Source organism: Micromys minutus (assembly GCF_963924665.1).
Source record: "Micromys minutus genome assembly, chromosome: 2".
NCBI lineage: Eukaryota > Metazoa > Chordata > Mammalia > Rodentia > Muridae > Micromys > Micromys minutus.
The window spans coordinates 21,342,538-21,363,999 of NC_137971.1; the positions used below are offsets into that span (position 1 = coordinate 21,342,538).

At 36.0% G+C, this 21,462-nt stretch overlaps 1 pseudogene across 1 annotated transcript in view; it reads right to left on the bottom strand.

Annotated features, from left to right (window-relative positions):
* LOC308417021 (cytochrome P450 2C29-like) overlaps window positions 1–21,462 on the bottom strand; it is a 144,877-nt pseudogene that overhangs the window by 15,420 nt on the left and 107,995 nt on the right. Inside the window, exon 13 of the transcript in view lies at window positions 9,531–9,672. The product of the transcript in view is annotated as a cytochrome P450 2C29-like (transcript). The remainder of the gene's footprint in view (window positions 1–9,530; window positions 9,673–21,462) is intronic.

The following is a 21,462-nucleotide window of genomic DNA, read 5'->3' on the forward strand; positions in this document are numbered from 1 at the left end:
CCTGGATAGACCCAGGGCTCCAGTTGCACATGTAGCTGAGGATGGATTTGGAGGGCATCAGTGGGAAGAGAAGCCCTTGGTCCTGCCAAGGCTTGATGCTGCAGTGTAAGGGACTGTCAGGGTAAATGGGTGGGCATATGAACACCCTCATAGAAGCAGGGGGAGAGGTGATGCAAATAATTGAAGGAAAGAGAATACATTCTGAATTTAAATAAAATATATTCAATAAATTCTGAATGAAAAAATCTACCTGTTCGACTATACCTTATGTTCCTGATAATAAGTGAGAGTAGAGGCTTGGAAGGAAAGAGCCTTATACCACAGTACCAGGTACAATGGAAAGGTCATGATACCAAAACCAGACACTGACAAAGCCCAAATGATTCCAACATTCAATACACTAAATCACATTATTCTCAAGACCTCCTTTCATTTTCATGGCCACTACCATTTTTAAAGATGCATTAGTGAACCAGCAAATGATATAAATGTTTCAAGAAGTTGAGTGTCTGTGATCTGTTTACTGAGGTATGAAAAAGTGTTAGATTTCAAACTTAAAAGTCATTCCATACCTTCATTTTTTTGATTTTCACCCATGCTGGGAGCAGAGCCTCTGATCTAGATACCAATACATTCAGCCACACCCCAGTGGCAGCTTGATTCCCCCAGGTATTCTGATATATCCAGCATCAGTGGTGAGACTCCCAAACCCCACTTTAGTATTTGGCAGAAAAGGAACCATGCATCCTGAACCCCAGACACCAGAACCTGAGATAAAGGTACCCAACCCAGCCAGAAACTTGCAATACTTTTGGTTTTCAGCTGTAACAGGAGTAGAACCTCTGCTCTAGACTCAAACCTACTCAGCCCACACTGTAATAGCAAATCAATTTCAAGGGGTTATGATTCATCCAGGATCACAGGATGTATTCAGAGATATAAAGGCTAAAGGCAAGGACATGAACATAAGCAACTGAAACCAATACTGCTTGCAAACATCAGAACCCAGATCTCCCACCACAGAAAGCCCTTAATACTCTAATACACCTAAAAAGCAAGAATCAGATCTATATTTTCATCTCGTGAAGGTGATAAAGAATTTAAAAAGTGCAGAAAAAGATTCCTTAAATAAATAGAGGAGAAGATGGGTAAATAGGTAGAAGTTTTTAAAGAGGACACACAGAAATTCCATGAAGAAATTCTGGAAAACACAAACAGGTAAAGATATGACCAAAACCATCCAGGATATAAAAATGGAAACAGAAAATTAAAGGAAAAGGAATGGAAGACCATCCTGGAGATTACACAACAGGAATGCAGTAATATTTCAATATACAGACATCGATAAATGTTATACACTATATATACAAATTCAAAAAAAATACACAATCTCAATCAATGCTAAAAAAAGCTTTGGAAAAACATAATACCCTTTCATTTTAAAAATATTGATGTGACCAGGATTTCAAGGTCCATATCTAATAAGAATAAAAGCAATACATAGGAAAACAATTTTCAACATAATACTAAACAGAGAGAAACTTGAAGCAATTCCATTAAAATCAGGAGCAATACGAGGCTACCAAACTTCTCACTAATTTTTCAATAAAGTACTAAAAGTTCTAGCCAGAACAATTAGACAAGAAAAGGAGATCAAAGGGACACAAACTGAGAAGAAAAATGCAAAATATCACTATTTTCAAATGATATAATAGTACATATAAGTAATCTAACATTTTCTACAAGAGAGTCCCTACAACTTATAAAAGCTTAAGCAAAGAGGGTAGATCACAACACCTGTAATCGTCACAACTAATATAAAATATCAGAATGTGACTCTTATCAAACAAGTGAAAGATCTGTATGACAAGAACGTCAAAGACCCTGAAGAAAGAATTTGAAGAAAACCTCAGAATATAAAAGGCTCTCACATGCTCATGGATTGGCAGGATTAATATAGTATAAATGACCATCCTACAAAAGTCAAGCCACAGATTCAACGTAATCACAATCAATATTCTAACTCAATCCTTCAAAGACATGAAAAAATAAATTCTCAAATTTATTTGGAATAACTATGAATTCTCAAATTTATTTGGAATAACAACACCCAGGATTGCACATAATATTCTCATCCATAAAAGTACTTCTGGAAAAATCACCATTTCTAACCTCAAGCAGTAATATAGAGTAATAGTGATAAGAATTGCATGGTATTAGTAAAAAGAAAGGAAAGCTAATCAACTGACTAGATTGAAGACCCAAAATGAACCCAAATACCTATGGTTACCTAAACTTTCACAAATCTGGTAAAACCATCCATTGAAGCAAAAACAATATTTTCAATAAATGGTGCTTGTTCAATTGTCAACTGGTGCTCAGCATGTAGAATAATGCAAATTGGTTCTTTTGTATCTCCTTGTAAAAGGCTCAAGTACAAGTAGATCAAAATCCTCTACAGATAAACTCAAAAACCAGATAAACTGAAACGAATAGAACATAAAGTGGTAAAGAGCTTTTAACACATAGGCACAAAAGAAAATTTCTTAAACAGAACAACTATAGCTTATGCTCTAAAATCAAGAATCAACAAATGGGCCCTCAGAAAATTCCAAAGCTTCTGTAAGAAACACAACACTATCAATAGAACAAAAAGGTAACCAACAGGTTGAGAAAAGATCTTGACCAACTATACCTCAGATATAAGGCTAATATCCAAAATTTTCAAAAAACTTAAGAAGATAGACTCCAGAGAATCAATAATCATATTAAAATGATGAATAGAGCAAAACAAAGAATCCTAAACTAGAATCTCAAATGGCTGAGAAGAATTTAAAGAAATGTTGATCTTACTAAGTTATCAGAGAAATGCAACTCAAAATGATCCTGCCATCTCACCTGTTATCAGTCAGAATGGCTAAGATCAAAAAACTCAGGTAACAGTAGATCTCAGCAAGGATGTGAAGAAAGAGGAGTAATCCTCTATTGCTTGTGAGATTCCAAGTTGCTGCAACCACTCTAGAAAACAGTTTGCCAGTTTCTCAAAACAATTGGAAATAATTCTTCCTGATGATCCACTTATACCACTACTGGACTCCAATACATAATGACACATTTTCCAGTATGTATATAACAGCCTTATATAAAGTATCATGAAACTGAAAAGAACCAAGATGTCCCTCAACAGAGGTAGAGAAGTATTTCTCAGATATTAAAAACAATGACTTCATGAAATTTGCAGGCAGGTGGATGGAAGTAAAAATTATCCTGAGTAATTAAACACAGATACAAAAGAACACACTTGGTACATATACACTAATATTCGGATATTAGTCTAAATACTCACAATGCCAAGGATATAATCTGCAAACCATATGAAACTCAGTAGGTTGGAAGACCAGGGTGTGAATATTTAAGTCCTGCATTGAAGGGTGAATAGCATTATAGTGGGAAGTGAAGAAAGAATGAATGTGTTAAAGACAGAGGAGGGGGAGAATATAAAAGAACCAGTATCTGGCAAGGGAGGGAACAGGGGAGTAAGGCAGAAGGACAGAAAGTCAAATAAAAATAATGCCATTTGAGGGAATGAGGAAATGTGATAGCTATTGGAGTTTCCCAGCTGCCAGAGAAATGAGAAGCTCCCAGGACTCAATGAGAATGATTTTAGCAGAAAATGAGAGATATAACCTGGAGAGTTACCTTCAATAAATAGGCACAGCTCCCAGTCGAGGAATTAGGCCACCCTATCATTCCAAAGTTTTTAATACAAAAATGTTCCTTTCCAAAGAGAGAACAGGGGCAAAAAGTGAGTAGATACTAAAGGAGGGGCAAACAAGGGACTTCATTCTAACTGCATACACCAAACCTGACATGGTTCCTGTTAGCAAGAGTCACTACTCCTTGGGTAGTACAGCCAGCAGCTGATCACTGCAAATGTAGATGCTTGGAGCCAGCCATCTGAATGTACACAGGGACACATTTGGGGATCTAGCAGAACTGTATGAGATGAGGAGGATTGCAACCCCACAGAGAGAACAATATCAGCTGGACAGAACACCCAGTGGTCACTGGGACTATATCACCATTCAAGGAGTTTAAACAGACAAATCCATGCATCCAGATGCATATGTAACAAAGGATGGCCTGTCTGACATCAATTGGAGGGGAGACCCTTGGTCCTGCTGTAGGGGTGAGGCAGGAGAGTGTGGGTTGGTGTGGGAGTAATCTCATAGAGGCAAAGGGGAAGAAAGAGAGGTAGTTTGTAGGATGGGGGCTTGTGGAGGAGTAACTGGGGATTGGAATATTGTTTGAGATGTAAATGAATGACATGATTGATAAAATAATTAATTAAGAAAAGAGGTAGATAGGGACAGTTCAACTTTTCTAAAAAGACAAGGGCAGACTGAACCCCACCATGGCTGTTGCTTGTATGCTTCTCAATTAAAGTTGTTTTCATTGCTAGAGACATTAACAACAATGTATTATCAAGCAGAAGAATTCAGTTTCCACATGTGAACATGGACTTTGGTGAGGAATTAGTTCAGTGTTAGAGTACATGCTTCTCATGCATGAGACACTGGGATTACACATAAACACGCGACCAACACACACACACACACACACACACACACACACACACACACACACACACATAGGTATAGATAGATGGTATAGAGATAGATAGATAGATAGATAGATAGATAGATAGATAGATAGATAGATAGATAGATAGATAGAGAGATATAAAAAGATAGATAGATAGATAGATAGATAGATAGATAGATAGATAGATAGATAGATGGATAGATAGATGATAGATAAATAGATAGATAGATAGATGTAGATAATACATATATAGTAAGTAAAGGTTTTGGAGGCCAATATCTCATCTTTTTTCCTATTTAAATTTGTGTGTGATTTCAATTTTTCATACAGAACTATTTATATTATTTTCTTGTCAATACATTTATTAGAGCTGTAACTAGTGTTAGTGTTAAAATATGGGTTCAGACTTAATAAGCCAAATTCATCCACTTGTTTGAAACATCTTCATTGTTTCACATTAAGCAAGCAAAATATGTTAGGTGGTATAAAAGGCAGATTTAACTAATGAGTGAAAAAAAAAAATAAACCACCAAAATTGTGGATACTAGCCTTGCAAAAATAAATTAATACCCCCCCCTCCACCAATTAAAAAAAAATGCTTGGAAAAAACAAAGGTCCATTGACTGTTGCCTCAAGTCAACATTTTGGGTTCTGACACAAGTCTTATATTTATGTCAATGAAAAAATATGCACAGTTTAAGTGAACTGTTCAAAGTATGCTACAACACTAAACTGCAATTGTTTTATCTCTAGTCTACCATGCAAGGTTGTCTACCAAAATCTGGTACAACTATATAAATTCTCTAGAAGACAAGTTTCTCTTCAGGCTGTCCCTAGGATAGAACAACTCTAGGTTTATCCCTAGGTTCTTGTGATAACTAGTGCATATTTCTTTTGCCATGTGTTCTCTATATCTGGTACCTTTCAGTGCTGCAGATAACTTTATAAGTATTGCAGAGTTTAGCTCATAGAAAAAGTTTATAAAATAAATGATTTTTTAAAATCTCTTGGTGAAGAAAAAAAGAAAAACTCATTTTCTTAGTGTGTTTTAAGAAACCAATCCATCGCCTTGCACTCAAAAACCTAGCAACTGCTATGTCAGCACATGCCTTCTCAAGGTTCCCCATGAGTATGCATCAGATAAAAGAACAACCTAGTTATTCTAGATCTTTCTCTCTCTCCCTCCCTCTCTCTCTCTGTGTATGTGTATGTGTCTGTCTGTATGTCTGTGTTGTCTGTCTGTCTCTGTCCCTCTATGTTGTTGACTCTACCTTGTCAAACAATAACTTTGACACCAGAGTGTAAACTGAGAGAGGCAGTTGATGAGAGGTCAGTGTTGTTAGCAACTGATGTATGTGGATCAAGATATCTACAGGGTCTATAGTGGTTAGAGAGATCAAACATTCACACACAAAGAGAATCCTGGAAGCAAGGGCAAGCTTTAGTGGCATATCTTTTCTTAATTCCTTTTCATACTCTCACAGAATGATTTCTTTTATAAAAAAATAAAACATCATACCCACATGTTAAAAATATTCAAGAGAAAATTATGATTAAAAACATTAAAAAACAGATTAATGTCATTACACAAAAAAATTACAAAAAAATATGGAGAATATATTTCTAATATGAAACTTATATGTAACTCTAAACATTTATCATCCATCTTATTTCAAAAAGCTCAAAGTGATCTCAGACACTAAATTTGTATCCAAATAATACATTCTTCTAAAATCACATTAAGTCTCCACATAAAACCAGGTAAACTAAAACTATTAAAAGAGTAAGTAGGGAAAACTTTTAAACACATAGGCACAGGAATATTTTTTTGAACACAACACCAATGGCTTGTGCTCTAAAATCAATAATTGATAAATGGAACTTAATGAGATTTCATTGTTTCTATAACGCTATGGACACTGTTAAAATAAAATTACAACCAATAGATTGAGAAAAGATCATTACCAATTCCACATCTGAAAGAAGTCTAATATCCAATATGTACAAAAAGTAAAGAAGGTAGACTCCAGAGACTCAAATAATCCTATTATGAAATGGAGTACAGGCCAACTGAAACAGCAGAGGTCCAGGGACACAGGACTAGTGATACTACACTTTGAGTAATCAAGGATCAGAGAGGGCTAGGCAGAGAATGCAGAAAACTTGCCGCTGCGGCCCACATTGTGCTGGACCTCTTGCATAGGAACTTGGTTTCTACATGGAAAGACATGGGAACATACCAAACGCTTGAACCCTTTGCCATCTGGAAAAGAAGAGATCTAGGGACATAGGCCTGGTGATACTACATAGTAAATAACCAAAGATCAGAGAGAGTTAAGCAGAGCATGCAGAAAATGTCCCCTTGCCACAGAGGGTGGGGACAGACCTCTGGCACTGGGACATGGGATTCACCCAAAAAACCTGGGCTCAGAGACTAGACACACAAGACCACAGTAAGGCACAGGACCTTGTCAGTGGGAGCTGGGATCTGCTCTGAAAAGGCAGTGCATGAAGTTCAAATGTACAGACCCTCATACACCTGGACCACTGGAGAGCCTGGCATATAGGCCCATGCAGAGCACACCAGGAGTTTACAGAGAGCTGAAAGTACTGGCACTATCAGGAAAAGGGAACATTTTGGCATATAGAAAGAGCCAGGTCCCTGCCAGTAATACACAGGACCTGTGGGAATAGGCCTGAGCTACCAGAAAAGCCTCACAGGAGCTCCCACACCAGAGCCCACAAAGACAGAGCTCAGTCATTATTACCAGAACTCACAGGTTACCCATTAAAAGCCAAACACTCAGAAGCAGATTTCTGCAGAAAAACAAAAGCAAAGAGATTAAAACATTAAAAATGGAAATAGAAATAATAAATAAAACACAAGAAGAAACAACCCTGAAAATGGAAAACCTTAAAAACAAATAAATAGTCACAGATGCAAGCATCTCCAAAAGAATAAAAGAGATAAAAGAGAGAATCTTAGGGGCCGAAGACAACATTTAAAACATAGACTAGACATTTAGAGATGGTGCAAGAATGAAAAATCCCCTGACCCAAAATGTCCAGGAGATCCAGGACACAATGAGAAGACCAAACCTAAAGATAATAGGAATAGAAGAGAAAGAAGAATATCAACTGAGAGGCACAGTAAATATCTTCAACAAAATTGTAGAAGAAAACTTCCCTACCCTTAAGAATGAGATTACCATGAGCATAAAGGAAGCCTACAGAACTCAAAATATAATGAACCAGAAAAGAAATTTCTCCCAACACATAATAGTCAGAACGCCAAGTAGTCAAAACAAAGAAAGAATAGTAAAAGCAGTAAGAAAAAAAGGTCATTTAACATATAAAGGCAGACCAATCAGAATTATACCCAACTTCTCAAAAGAGACTATGAAAGCTAGAAGATCCTGAATAGACATCATAGAGACCATAAGGGAAAAAGAATATCAGCACAGTTTACTATACCTGGCACAACTCTCAAACACCATAGATAAAGAGACCAATATATTCCAAGACAAAAAAAAATTACAACATCTGATCACAAATCCAGCCCTACAAAGAATAATAAATAGAAAACACAACACAAGGAGGGAAACTACATTCTAGAAAAAGAAAGAAAATAACTAAAAAAAAAAAAAAAAAGGTCAATGAGATGAAGGGCCTCAGTATAAACTGAGAGGGAGAAGAAAGAAACCACAAGGGAAGAGGGGTAGAGGGAGAAGTGAGGGAAAAGGGCAAAGGATACTAATAAAACATGTTCTTGAATTGAGTGGGAAAAAAGAATTTTAGATCTGTAGACCAGGAAAAGCAATGGAAAAATGAGAATTCAGGAGTAAGGAGGTTGAGAGGACCCTCCAGAATGTACCAGAGAACTGGGAACATAGAGAGTATCAAAATTCAAAAGAGAGGACCCTAGACAAAATGCCATACACTGAGAAGAAAGAACTTGTACAGCCCACCTCCAGGAGAAAGACAGGATATCAAGTGAGGAATGGGGTTGTTATTCAAATGTCAAAACTCTGACCCATAATTGTTCCTGTCTGAAGGAACTGCGGGGATGGAAATGGAGAAAGGCCTGATGAATAAAAAGTCCACCGAAAGGCCCAAAGAGGTATCCAGATCAAGGTGAGGCTCAAGGCCTATGACTGAGGCTATGGAGCACTCACAAAAAAAATGGACCTGTTACGGCTGCCCTCTGAAACACCCAACAAACAGCTGAAAGAGACAAATACAGATATTTGCACCCAACTAATAAACAGAAAAGCTGCTAAACCCTATAGTTCAATTTAGGGAAATCGTGAAGAAGCTGAAGAAAAAAAAAAAAAACTTTGAAGAAAGATCAGAATTCTCAATTTATTCTGGACCCCTGAGATCTCTAAGACACTGGATATCCAATCAAGTAACATACACTAGCTGACAAGAAGGCCCCATTACTTATGCAGCTGAGGACTAACAGGTCTAGGTTCAGTCAGAGAAGATGCACTTAATGTCATAAGATCAAAGGCTCCTGGGATTTTAACAATCTGATAGGGTGAGGGTGAAGTAGAGACATCCTTATGAAGAAAGGAATGGGGGAAGAAAGGGAGTATGGAATATGGAATAGTCGGAGAGTGGACTGGGCGGGAAAAAGAACTACAGCATTAAAAATAAAAGAAGTAAAAATAAAAAGAAAGAATATGTATCCACAAGGCAATATATGTTGTCCAAAGTATTTCTCCCAGGGAACACAGACATTGATTAGGATTTGATTACTTATCCTGTAACCAAAATCCATTTATGTGTGATGCAGTTCATTACAATCAATAGCACAGAAGATGAAGAACAGACACTGCTCCAAGAATAACAATATTTAGGACACTGATATCATCTTTTAAGCATCATACATGACCACTTTGGTCCACATCCTGTGCCCTCACCTGTCACTTGAGGGTTTTTCAGAAGGAGCAGGAGAGCATATCTCAGTGTTGTGCTTGTTGTCTCTGTCCCTGCACCGAAGAGGTCATTGATAGTGCATGTCAGATTTTCAAGTGAAAATTCCGATTGTTCAATATGGTTTGCCTATAAATAATTTGATGCAGAAACATAATTAAATATTTACCAACACAATTAATGACAATGAATCTACAGTTGTACTTGTGTATGTTTTTACAAGTAGTATAGTAGAATATTTGATATTGAAATTGTAAAATTTAAGAAGAAATTACATAGCTTCCATTTCAAATAGCAGTTAAAACTGCATAGAAATTCACTGAGTCAAATTGAATTTGTGTATCGTTTTTACATGAAATAATTATTAATTTACAATGTTACTTTGTATTAAACCTTACACAACTTTTTAAAGTTTTATTGTGTTTGTAATAAAGACCCTAGAATGTACAGTATAGAGAAAAACAAATTTATCATTTCAGAAATGATGGTCCAGATTTTGTGATATTCTTTCCCTTTTCCTTAAAGAGATTTTATCTTGGGAACTTGATAAACATCAGCTACCAATGTAATAAGACAGAATTGAAGGAAAAAATTAGCAAATATCTGTTGATTTCTCATTACATGTTCAAAATATGGCCATTTTTAATGGGAGATGCAGAGAATTATAAATAAAGCTCTGACTTGTAGAACTGATCTAACTGGAAAAAATTAGCAAAAATATAATTTCTAAGAAACAATTTCAATAGAATAAATAATAGGTCAGATTTAAATGAGGAAGGATTACAGTAAGCAATGAATTCCATTAATTTGTATTCTCTAAAGAAGAAATTTATGGGTTATACATAATTTCAATGTCACCTTAAATTCTTACTAAACTGACTCTTCCATTTATGTGATTATCTACTTATAAGTACTTATGTATTTGTAGGTTTATGCCTGAAAAACACCTAAATGAAACATTTGATTCATTATCTATTTTCTCCTATCATATTAATATGAAGAAAATGTGTGCTAAGTTTGATTTTTGGATATACAAATTCATCCATAAAAATTACTTGTAGTCTCTGTATAGCAAACAGCCATATAAGGTATGTGACTCTGATTTTTTTTTTTTTTTTTATTTTCTGCCAAGCGAAGTCATGTCTCTAATAATTTTTTACCATTGAGTTACATAAACCATTCCTTCTTAGTCCATTAACAATTAGAGTTTCTCTTATTTTTAGAAAGTAACCTATCATTGCATGTGCACACCACATTTCTTATCTGTCCAATCTTTGGTTGGACAGATAAGAAGTTCTGGGTTGATTATCTCAATTATCGTGAAAGCCAAAGTAAGAAAGACACATGAACCTACAAATGTTCTGTACATATGCTAATTTTTTTGGAATAGAATCTAGAAGGTAAGGTACATGTATACTATGATAAAAATAAAGTTTCTAGATTTCCTCTGAAATTGTTCTCCACAATTCTGGTAATAATTGATATTTATTTCAATATTAGATTTATATGTATCCCAGTAGATTATGGCCAGTAGTTTCTTCTTTGAAAAACTGCCATAATGATTGTAGTAGCATTAAATCTCACTGTAATATAAGTTGTGCTTCCCTAGTAAATCATTTATGCATAATTGTTGAACTGATACTTCCAACCATAAAATATAAAAGTATGTAATAATTTTATGAAAGAATAAAAAAATATATGTAAGCAGTACAATATAAAATACTTTAAAAGTTAAAAACTATGGTCAAATAGGAATAATCCCCAAATTCAATACTTACTTAAAAAATTAGCACCATGATATAACACATTATTAGATTACACCAAACAAAAATGCATGGCAAATTCTATTAGACACAAAATAGAAGCTAAAATTGTGTATGCAAACTTTTATAGCATACATACTTAGAACATTAAGATAAAAGATAATGCATATTTTATGTGGAGAACCATCTTGGAAAAGTAAGAATTCAAAGTATACTCTTTGTTGCCAAAGATCAAACATTTATTCTAGACCATCAGAGACCCAGATATACAGGCCTGGTGTAATGGGGTTCCAACTAGCCAGGTGGAAGAGAGATCTCGGCCCAGAAGGCACGGAAAGCACACCGCCACACTGCCTGATCCAGGGACAAGGAACCCAGCATTGGGCCCACTGTTTCCAGCCAGCGGCTTTGGGGCACAGAATAGGACTTAGAACATTAGCCACCAGGACCAGCGAAGACCCAGAGATACAGGCATGGTGAGAAGGAGGTCCGACTAGCCAGGGGATAGAGAGATCTCTGCCGAGCATGAACAGAATGTGCACCCCTGCCATGCCTGATCCAGGGACCAGGAACCCAACATTGGGCGCGCTGTTCCCAGTTGGCAGCTCTGGGGAGCAGAACAGGGCTCGGACCATCCACCACCAGGAAGAGTGGAGATTCAGGGACACAGACCAAGTACAAGGGAAAGATGAAAACAAATCACTGAAAAAGAGATGACAAGAGGAAAGCGAAAGAGCATACCAGAGGGAAACCAAGCAGGCTGACAACACTAGAACACAACTCTCCCATCACAGCAAAAAGCAGAATGCCAAACACTCCAGAAAAAGAAAATAAGACAAGAAATCCTACCTCAAGATGATGATAGAGATCCTTAAACAAGAACAGGAGTAAAAGTATAAAGAATTAGAAGTGTTTAAAGAAGAAACAAGAAAAACACTCAAAGAACTCAAAGAACTAGAAGAAAACAGAACCAAAGTGATGACGAAATGGAAGAAGGAATTAAAAATGTAAATAGACACAATAAAGAAAACACTAAAAGAGACAACCCTAGAAGTAGAAATCCTAAAAAAGAAATGAGGAATCACAGATGTAAGCATTTCCAATAGACTACAAGAGATGGAAGAAAAAACCTTGGGGGCCTAAGACAACATTGAAAACCTAGACAAAACAGTCAGAGAACATGCAAAAACCAAAAGGCTGCTAGCCCAAAATGTCCAGGAGATACAGCACATAATGAGAAGACCAAACCTAAGGATAACAGGAATAGAAGGGAGAGAAGAATATCAACTAAGAGGCACAGTAAATATCTTCAACACAATTGTAGAAGAAAACTTCCCTACCCTTAAGAATGAGATGACCACGAGCATAAAAGAAGTCTTCAGAACTCCAAATAGTTTGGACCAGAAAAGAAATTCCTCCTGAAACATAATTGTCAAAATTCCAAGTGCCCAAAGCAAAGAAAGAGTACTAAAAGCAGTAAGGGAAAAAGGTCATATAACATATAAAGGCAGACCAATCAGAATCACACCTGATTTCTCAACAGAGACTATGAAAGCTAGAAGAGCCTGGACAGCCATCATGCAGACACAAATAAAGCACAAGCGCCAGCCCAAGCTGCTATATCTACCAAAATTCTCAATCACCATAGATGTAGAGATGAAGATTTTCCAAGACAAAACAAAATTTACAAAATATTTGACCACAAACCCAGCACTACAACGAATTACAGGTGGAAAACCAGATACAATGTGGGGAAATACATCCTAGTAAAAACAAGAAAACTCCTCAGAAAGAAAATCAAAAGGACAAAGAGACACAGGCACAATTCAACATACAAAAGCAGTAATAGCAGGAAAGAGCAACCACTATTACTTGATATTTATTAACATAAATGGATTCACCTCCCTAATAAAAAAATATAGGCTTTCAGACTGGATACATAAAGAAACCCCAGCACTTTGTTGCATACAGGAAACTCAACTCAGAGACAAAGACAGACACTATCTCAGAGGAAAAGGTTGGGGAAAAAAACTTTCAGGCAAATGTCCTCAAGAAACAAGCTGGAGTGGCTATTCTAATATTGCATAAAGTAAGTAAATTTCCAACCAAAAGTTATCAAAAAAGATAAGGAATACACTTTTTACTCATTACAGGGGAAATATGTCAGGAGAAACTCAAAATCCTTAACATTTATGCTCCAAATGCAAAAGCAACCATATTCATAAAAGAAACCCTACTAAGCTCAAAAAATACCTTTCACCACACTCAATAATAGTGGAAGATTTTAATACCCCACTCACACCAATGGACAGATCATGGAAACCAAAACTGAACAAGGACACTGTAAAACTAGCAGAGACTATGAACCAACTTGAATTAATCTAGAGAACATATCGTCCTAAAACATAAGAATATACCTTATTCTCAGCACCTCACAGCACCTTCTCAAAAATTGACCATTTATTGGACACAGAATGAGCCTCAATAGATATAAGAAGATTAAAAAACTCCCATGCATCCTTTCAGATCACCATGGTCATAGGCTGGTCTTTAATAACAAGAAAAACAACAAATATCCCATATACACATGGAAACTACCCACTGCATATAAAAAGATAGCAGGGTCAAAGAAGAAATAAAAAAAGAAATTAGGGATTTTCTAGAATTCAATGAAAATGAAAATACAACGTACCCAAATCTATGGGTTGCAAAGAAAGCAGTACTAAAAGGAAAATTCATACTCTCAGTGCTTCCAAAGAGAAACTGGGGAGATCATACACTAGCAATGTGACAGCACAATTGAAAGCTCAAGAACAAAAGAAAGCACATATACCCAAATGAAGTAGACAGCAAGAAATAATCAAACTTATGGCAGAAATAGACCAAATAAAAACCAAAACACCATTTAAAATATTAACTAAACCAAGAGCTGGTTCTTTGAGAAAATTAACAAGATCAATAAACCCTTAGCCAAACTAACTAAAGGGCAAAGGGAGAGTATCCAAGTTAAGATAATCAGTAAGAAAAGTGAATTAAAACTTAAAAAATTCAAGACATCATCAGATCCAACTACCAAAGACTATACTAAACAAAACTGGAAAGACTGGAGGAAATGGATAAATTCCTAGACAGATACCAGATACCAAAGTTAAATCACGACCAGATAAACCATCTAAATAATCCCATAAAACTTTAAGAAATAGTAGCAATCATCAAAAGCATACCAACCAAAAAAAGACCAGCACCAGATGGATTCAGGGCAGAATTCTATCAGACATTTATTGACAAACTAATACCAATAAACTCCAAACTATTCCACAAAATAGAGTCAGAATGAACAATACCAAATTTGTTCTTTGAGCCACAATAACTCTCATTCCTAACCACACAAAGACCCTACAAAAAAAGAAAATTTCATACCAACCCCCTTAGGAGAAATGATGCAAAAATACACAACAAAATACTTGCAAACTGAATCTAAGAACACATCAAAATAGTCACTCACCATGGTCAAGTAGGCTTCACCCCTGGGATGCAGGGATGATTAATATACAAAAAATTATCAACGTAATCTACAATATAAACAAACTCAAAGTAAAAAAAAACATATTGTCATTTTACAAAATTAAACACTCCTTCATGTTAAAAGTCTCAGAAAAGGCAGGAATCCATATTAAACATAATAAAAGCAATATAGATGAAAAAAATATAGCCAACATCAAACTTAATGGTGAAAAACTTGAAGCAATACCACTAAAATCAGGGACTACAAAAGGCTGCCCAATCTACCCCTGCCTAATCAACATAGAACTGGATATCCTGACCAGAGCAATTAAACAGTAAAAGAAAATCAAGGAGATACAAATTGGAAAGAAGAGGAAGAGATGGGATCCAGGGACACAGGTCTGGTGAGACTGTGATGATAGTAGCCAGGGTGCAGAGAGGTCTGGTGGATTGCCCAAAAGCACCCCCCCCAATTGGTCCATGGGAGCAGAAACTCTGCTAAAAAGACTTGGTTTCTACCCGGAGGGCCCTTGATTGCAGAACAATCACTCAGGCCATCTGACAGCTGGAACACTGAAGATCCAGGGACACAGGCCAGTTACAGAGGAGAGACAGAAACCAATGACTGACAGCAAGACCATGAATAATCACAGACACCAAAATGGAAAGAGGAAAGCAAAAGAAATTACCCCAGAGAAACCAAAACAAACTGGCAACACCAGAACCCAGCTCTACCATCAAAGAAAACAGGAGAATGACAAACACTCCTGGAAAAGAAGATTCAGACTGGAAATCATACCTCAAGATGATGATTGAGATAATAAACAGGAACAGGAGGAAAAGCATAAAGAAATAGAAGCTTTTAAAGAGTAAACAAGAAAAACACTCAAAGAAATCAAAGAACTAGAAGAAAATAGAAAGAACATTACAAGACATAGAATAGAGAATCTCTGGGGACAAGGATAACATTGAAAAGATAGTCAAAACAGTCAGAGAAGATGCAAAAGTCAAAAAGCTCCTAACCGAAAATGTCCAGGAGATCCAAGACATTATGAGAAGAGCAAACATAAGAATAATAGTAATAGAAGAGGGTGAAGAATATCAACTAAGAGGCACAGTATATATCTTCAAAAAAACATAGAAGAAAACTTCCCTACCCTTATGGATGAGATGACCAAAAGATTAAAAGAAGCCTACAGAACTCCAAATAGATTGGACCAGAAAAGAAATTTCTCCTGACACAGAATGTCAAAATGCCAAGGACACAAAGCAAAGAAAGAATACTAAAAGCAGTAAGGGAAATAGGTCGTGTAACATATAAAGCATATCCATCAGAATCAATGGAGACTATGAGAGCTGAAGAGCCTGGACAGTCATCATGCAGACACTAAGAGAGGACAAGTGACATCCCAAGCTGCTAAACCAGCAAAACTATCAATCACCATCTATGGAGAGATGAAGATATTTCAAGACAAATCAAAATTTACACAATATCTGAACAAAAACTCAGCACTGCAATGAATTATAGGTGAAAAACCCAATACAATGAGGGAAAATACAGCCTAGTAAAAAAAAGAAAAATCCTAAACAAGAAAACTAAAAGAAGAAAAAGACACAGACACAACTCAACCCACAAAAGCAATAATGGCAGAAAACAGAAACAGCTATTCCTTGATATATATTAACATAAATGACTCAACTCCCAAATAAAGAGACATAGGCTATCAGACTGGATACATAAACAAAATCCAGCCTTTTGCTGCATACAGGAAACTCGTCTCAGAGACAAAGACAGACACTATCTCAGAGTAAAAGGGTGGGAAAAAAACTTCCAAGCAACAGCTCCAAGAAGCAAGCTGGAGTGGCTATTCTAATGTTGAATAAAGTAAATTTCTAACCAAGAGATATCAAAAAAGATAAGAAGGACACTTTCTATACATTACCAGGGAAATCTGTAAGGAGGAACTTTCAAACCTTAACATATATGCTCCAAATAAAAAAAGCACCCATATTCATAAAAGAAACCCTACTAAAGCTCAAAAAATACATTTCACTTCACACAATAATAGTGGAAGACTTTAATACCCCACTCTCACCAATGGACAGATCATGGAAACAGAGACTGAACAAGGACACTGCAAAACTAGCAGAGACATTGAACTAACTAGAATTAATAGATATCTACAGAACATACTATCCTAAAGTAAAAGAATACACCTTCTTCTCAGCATGCCATGGCACCTTCTCAAAAATTGACCATATAATTGGACACAGAACGGACCTCAATCAATATAAAAAGATTGAAATACTCCCATGCATCCTCTTAGATCAACATGGTCTATGACTGGTCTTTAACAACAACAAAGACAATAAAAAAGCCCACATACACATGGAAACTAAACAACGCTCTATTATATGATAGCAGGGACAAAGGAGAAATAAAGAAAGAAATTAAGGATTTTCTAAAATTCAACGAAATCGAGAACACAACATACCCAAACTTATGGGATGCAATGAAAGCAGTACTGAGAGGAAAACTCATATCCCTATGTCCTTGCAAAAAGAAACTGGAGAGAGCTTACATCAGGAACCTGACAGCACAGCTAAAAGCCCTAGAACAAAAGGAAGCAGATATACCCAAAAAGAGTAGACAGCAAAAAATAATCAAAATTAGGATAGAAATAGACCAAATAGAATAAAAAGAACCATTGAAAAAAATCAATAAAACCAAGAGTTGGTTCGTTGAGAAAATCAACAGGATTGATAAACCCCAAGCCAGAGTAACTAGAGGGCAAAAAGAGAGTATACAAATTAACAACATCAGAAAGGAAAGTGGCGACATAACAACTGAAACTGTGAAAATTCAACAAATCATCAGATCCTACAAAAAAAACTTATACTCCTCAAAATTGGAAATCTGGAGAAAATGGACGAATTCCTAGACAGATACAAGATTCTAAAGTTAAAATAGGACCAAGTAAACCATCTAAATAACCCTATAACACCAAAAGAAATAGAAGAAGTCATCAAAAGCCTTCCAACCAAAAAAAGCCCAGGTCCAGACGGGTTCAGTGCAGAATATTATCAGACATTTATTGGGGATATAACAAAAATACTCTCTATACTATTCCAAAAGACAGAATCAGATGGAATACTACCTAACTCATTTTTTGAGGCTACAATAACCCTTGTACCTAAACCACACAATGACCCTAAAAGAAAAGAGAACTTCAGACCAATCTCACTTATGAACAATGATGCAAAAATACTCAACAAAATTCTTGCAAACCGAATCCAAGGACACATCAAAAAGATCATTCAACATGACAAAGTAGGCTTCATCCCTGGGATGCAGAAATGGTTTAATATAAGGAAATCCATCAACATTATCCACCATATAAACAAACTCAAAGATCGAATCACATGGTCATCTCACTACATACTGAGAAAGCATTCAACAAAATCCAACACCCCTTCATGTTAAAAGTCCTGGAAAGAACAGGAATCCAAGGTAGATACTTAAACATAATAAAAGCAATATACAGCAAACCAACAGCCAACATCAAACTTAATGGTGAGAAATTTGAAGCAATCCCTCTAAAATCAGAAACTGGACAAGGCTGCCCACGCTCTGCCTACCTATTCAACATAGTACTGGAAATCCTGGCTGGAGCAATTAGACAGCAAAAGGAGATCAAGGGGATACAAATCCCAAAGGAAGAGATAAAGCATCACTCTTTGAAGATGACATGATAGTGTACTTGAGTGACCCCAAAAATTCCACCAGAGAACTGCTAAAAGTGAGAAACAAGTTCAGCAAAGTGGCTAGTGACAAAATTAACTCAAACAAAAGAGTATCCTTCCTATACTCAAAGGACAAACATGTGGAGAAAGAAATTAGGGAAAAGGTACCCTTTACAATAGTCACAAAAACTTTAAAATATGTTGGTGTGACTCTAACTAAGCAAGTGAAGGACCTGTATGACAAGAACTTCAAACCTCTAAATAAAGAAATTTGGAAGGATCTCAGAAAAGGAATGGACTCTTATGCTCATGGATTGGAAAGATAAACATTTTAAAAATGGCCATTCTACCAAAAGCAATCTACAGATTCAATGCAATCCCCATCATAATTCCAACCCAGTTCTTCATGGAATTGGAAAGATCAATGTGCAATTTCATATAGAATAACAAAAGACCTAGAATAGTGAAATCTATCCTCAAGAAAAAAAAAAAAAAAAAAAAAAAAAAAAAAACATCTGCGAGAATCAATATCCCTGACCTCAAGCTATATTACAAGGCAATTGTGCTGAAAACTGCATGGTACTGGTACAGAAATAGGCATGTGGATCAATGGAATAGAATAAAAGATGCAGAAATGAGCCCTCATGTATGTGGTCATCTGATTTTTGACAAAGGAGCTGTAAACATTCAATGGAAAAAGGACACCTATTCAACAAATCATGCTGGTCCAACTGGCACTCAGCATGCAAAAGAATGAAAATAGACCCTTCCTTATCTTCTTGTACAAAGCTCAAGTGTAAGTGGATCAAAGATCTCCACATAAAACCAGATACACTGAAAGTATTAGATGATAAAGTAGCAAAAACCTTAGAACACATAGGCACAGGAGAAAATTTCCTGAAAAAAACACCAATGGCTTAAGCTCTAAGGTCATATATTAACAATAGGAATTAATGAGATTGCAAAGTTTCTGTTAGGCTAAGGACATTGTCAAGAAAAAAGAAAAAACAGCAACCAACAGAATGGGAAAAGATCTTTACCAACTCCACATCAGATAGAGGCCTAATATCCAAGGTATAAAAAGAAGTCAAAAAGCTAGACACCAGAGAATCAAATAACCCTATTAAAAATGGGGTACAGAGTTAATCAAAACGTTCTCAGTTGAGGAACACCGAATGGCTGAGAAACATCTGAGGAAGTTCTCAACATCCTTAGCCATCAGGGAAATGCAAATCAAAACAACCCTGAGATTTCACCTCACACCAGTCAGATTGGCCAAGATCCAAAACTCAGATGACAGCAGATGCTGGCGAGGCTGGGGAGAAAAAACAACACTTCTCCACTGTTTGTGGGGTTGCAAACTAATACAACCACTCTGGAAATCAGTCTGGCGATACCTCAGAAAATTGGATATAGTACTACCTGAAGACCCAGCTATTCCACTTCTGGGCATATATCCCAGAGAAACTTTAATACACAACAAAGATATATGCACCACAATGTTCATAGCAGCTATATATATAATAGCCAGAAGCTCGAAAGAACCCAGATGTCCTTCAGAAGATGAATGGATACAAAAATTGTGGTACATTTACACAATGGAATACTACTCAGCCACCAGAAACAATGACTTAACCAAATTCTTAAGAAAATGGCTGCATCTAGCGAATATCATCCTGAGTGAGATAACCCAGTCACAAAAGAACAGACATAATATGCAGTCACTGATAGTGGAATGCTAACCCCAGAGGCTTGCACTCCCCCAGAAACAACTCACACACTGTATGAAGTCCAAGAAATAAAGAAAACAAAACAAAACAAAAAAATATTTACACAACAAGAAAACTTTGACTATTACCATGTTACATTTTGTTTTACATGTACTTTACGCTCATTGTAACTATTAAGTTTTCAATGTATACTATCAAATCTTTAAAAAATGAAGTACTGATTAAGAAATATATTCACATAGTTTTATGTAAAAATTATTTTAAAATCTGAAAAAAAATACTGACAAAAATGTATAATTCAAGCAAAAAATGCTTAAAATCTGTATATTTATCTTTGTTTTGTAAAATTAAGTTGTTTAAAAAAAAGAATTTTCTAGAATTTAATTAAAATAAAAATGCAACATACCCAAATCTATGGGATGCAATGAAAGCAGTACTGAAAAAAAGTTATAGCTCTGAGTGCTTCCAAAAAGAAACTGTAGAGAGCATTATTAGCAATGTGACAGCACTGATGAAAGGAATAGAACCAAAGGAAGCAGATATGTTAAAGAGAGTTAGACAGCGAGAATTAATCACACTCAGAGTAGAAATTGACCAAATACAAACAAAAAGAACATTTCAAAGATTCAACAAAAATAAGAGCTGGTTCTTTGAGAAAATTAACAAGATTGATACACCCTTACCCAGACTAACTAGATTTCAAAGAGAGAGGATACAAATTAATAAAATCAGAAAGGAAAGTGGAGACATAACAACTGAAACTGAGGAAATTCAAGAAATCATCAGATCCTACTACAAATGTCTATACGAAACAAAGCTAGAAACTCTGGAGGAAATGGATGAATTCCTAGACAGACACCAGATATTAAGTTAAACCAGGACCAGGTAAACCATCTAAATAATCCCATATTACTTAAAGAAATTGAAGCAGTCATCAAAAACCTCCCAATCAAAAAAAGCCCAGGTCCAGCCACGTGGGTTCAGTGGAGAATTTTATCTGACATTTATTGACTACCTAATACCAATACTCTCTATTCCACAAAATCAAGTCAGATGGAACAATACTTAACTCAGCTTTAGAGGCCACAATAACCCTCATTCATAAACCGTACAAAGACCTTACAAGGAAAGAGAACTTCAGACCAATCTCCCTTATGAACATTGATGCAAAACATATA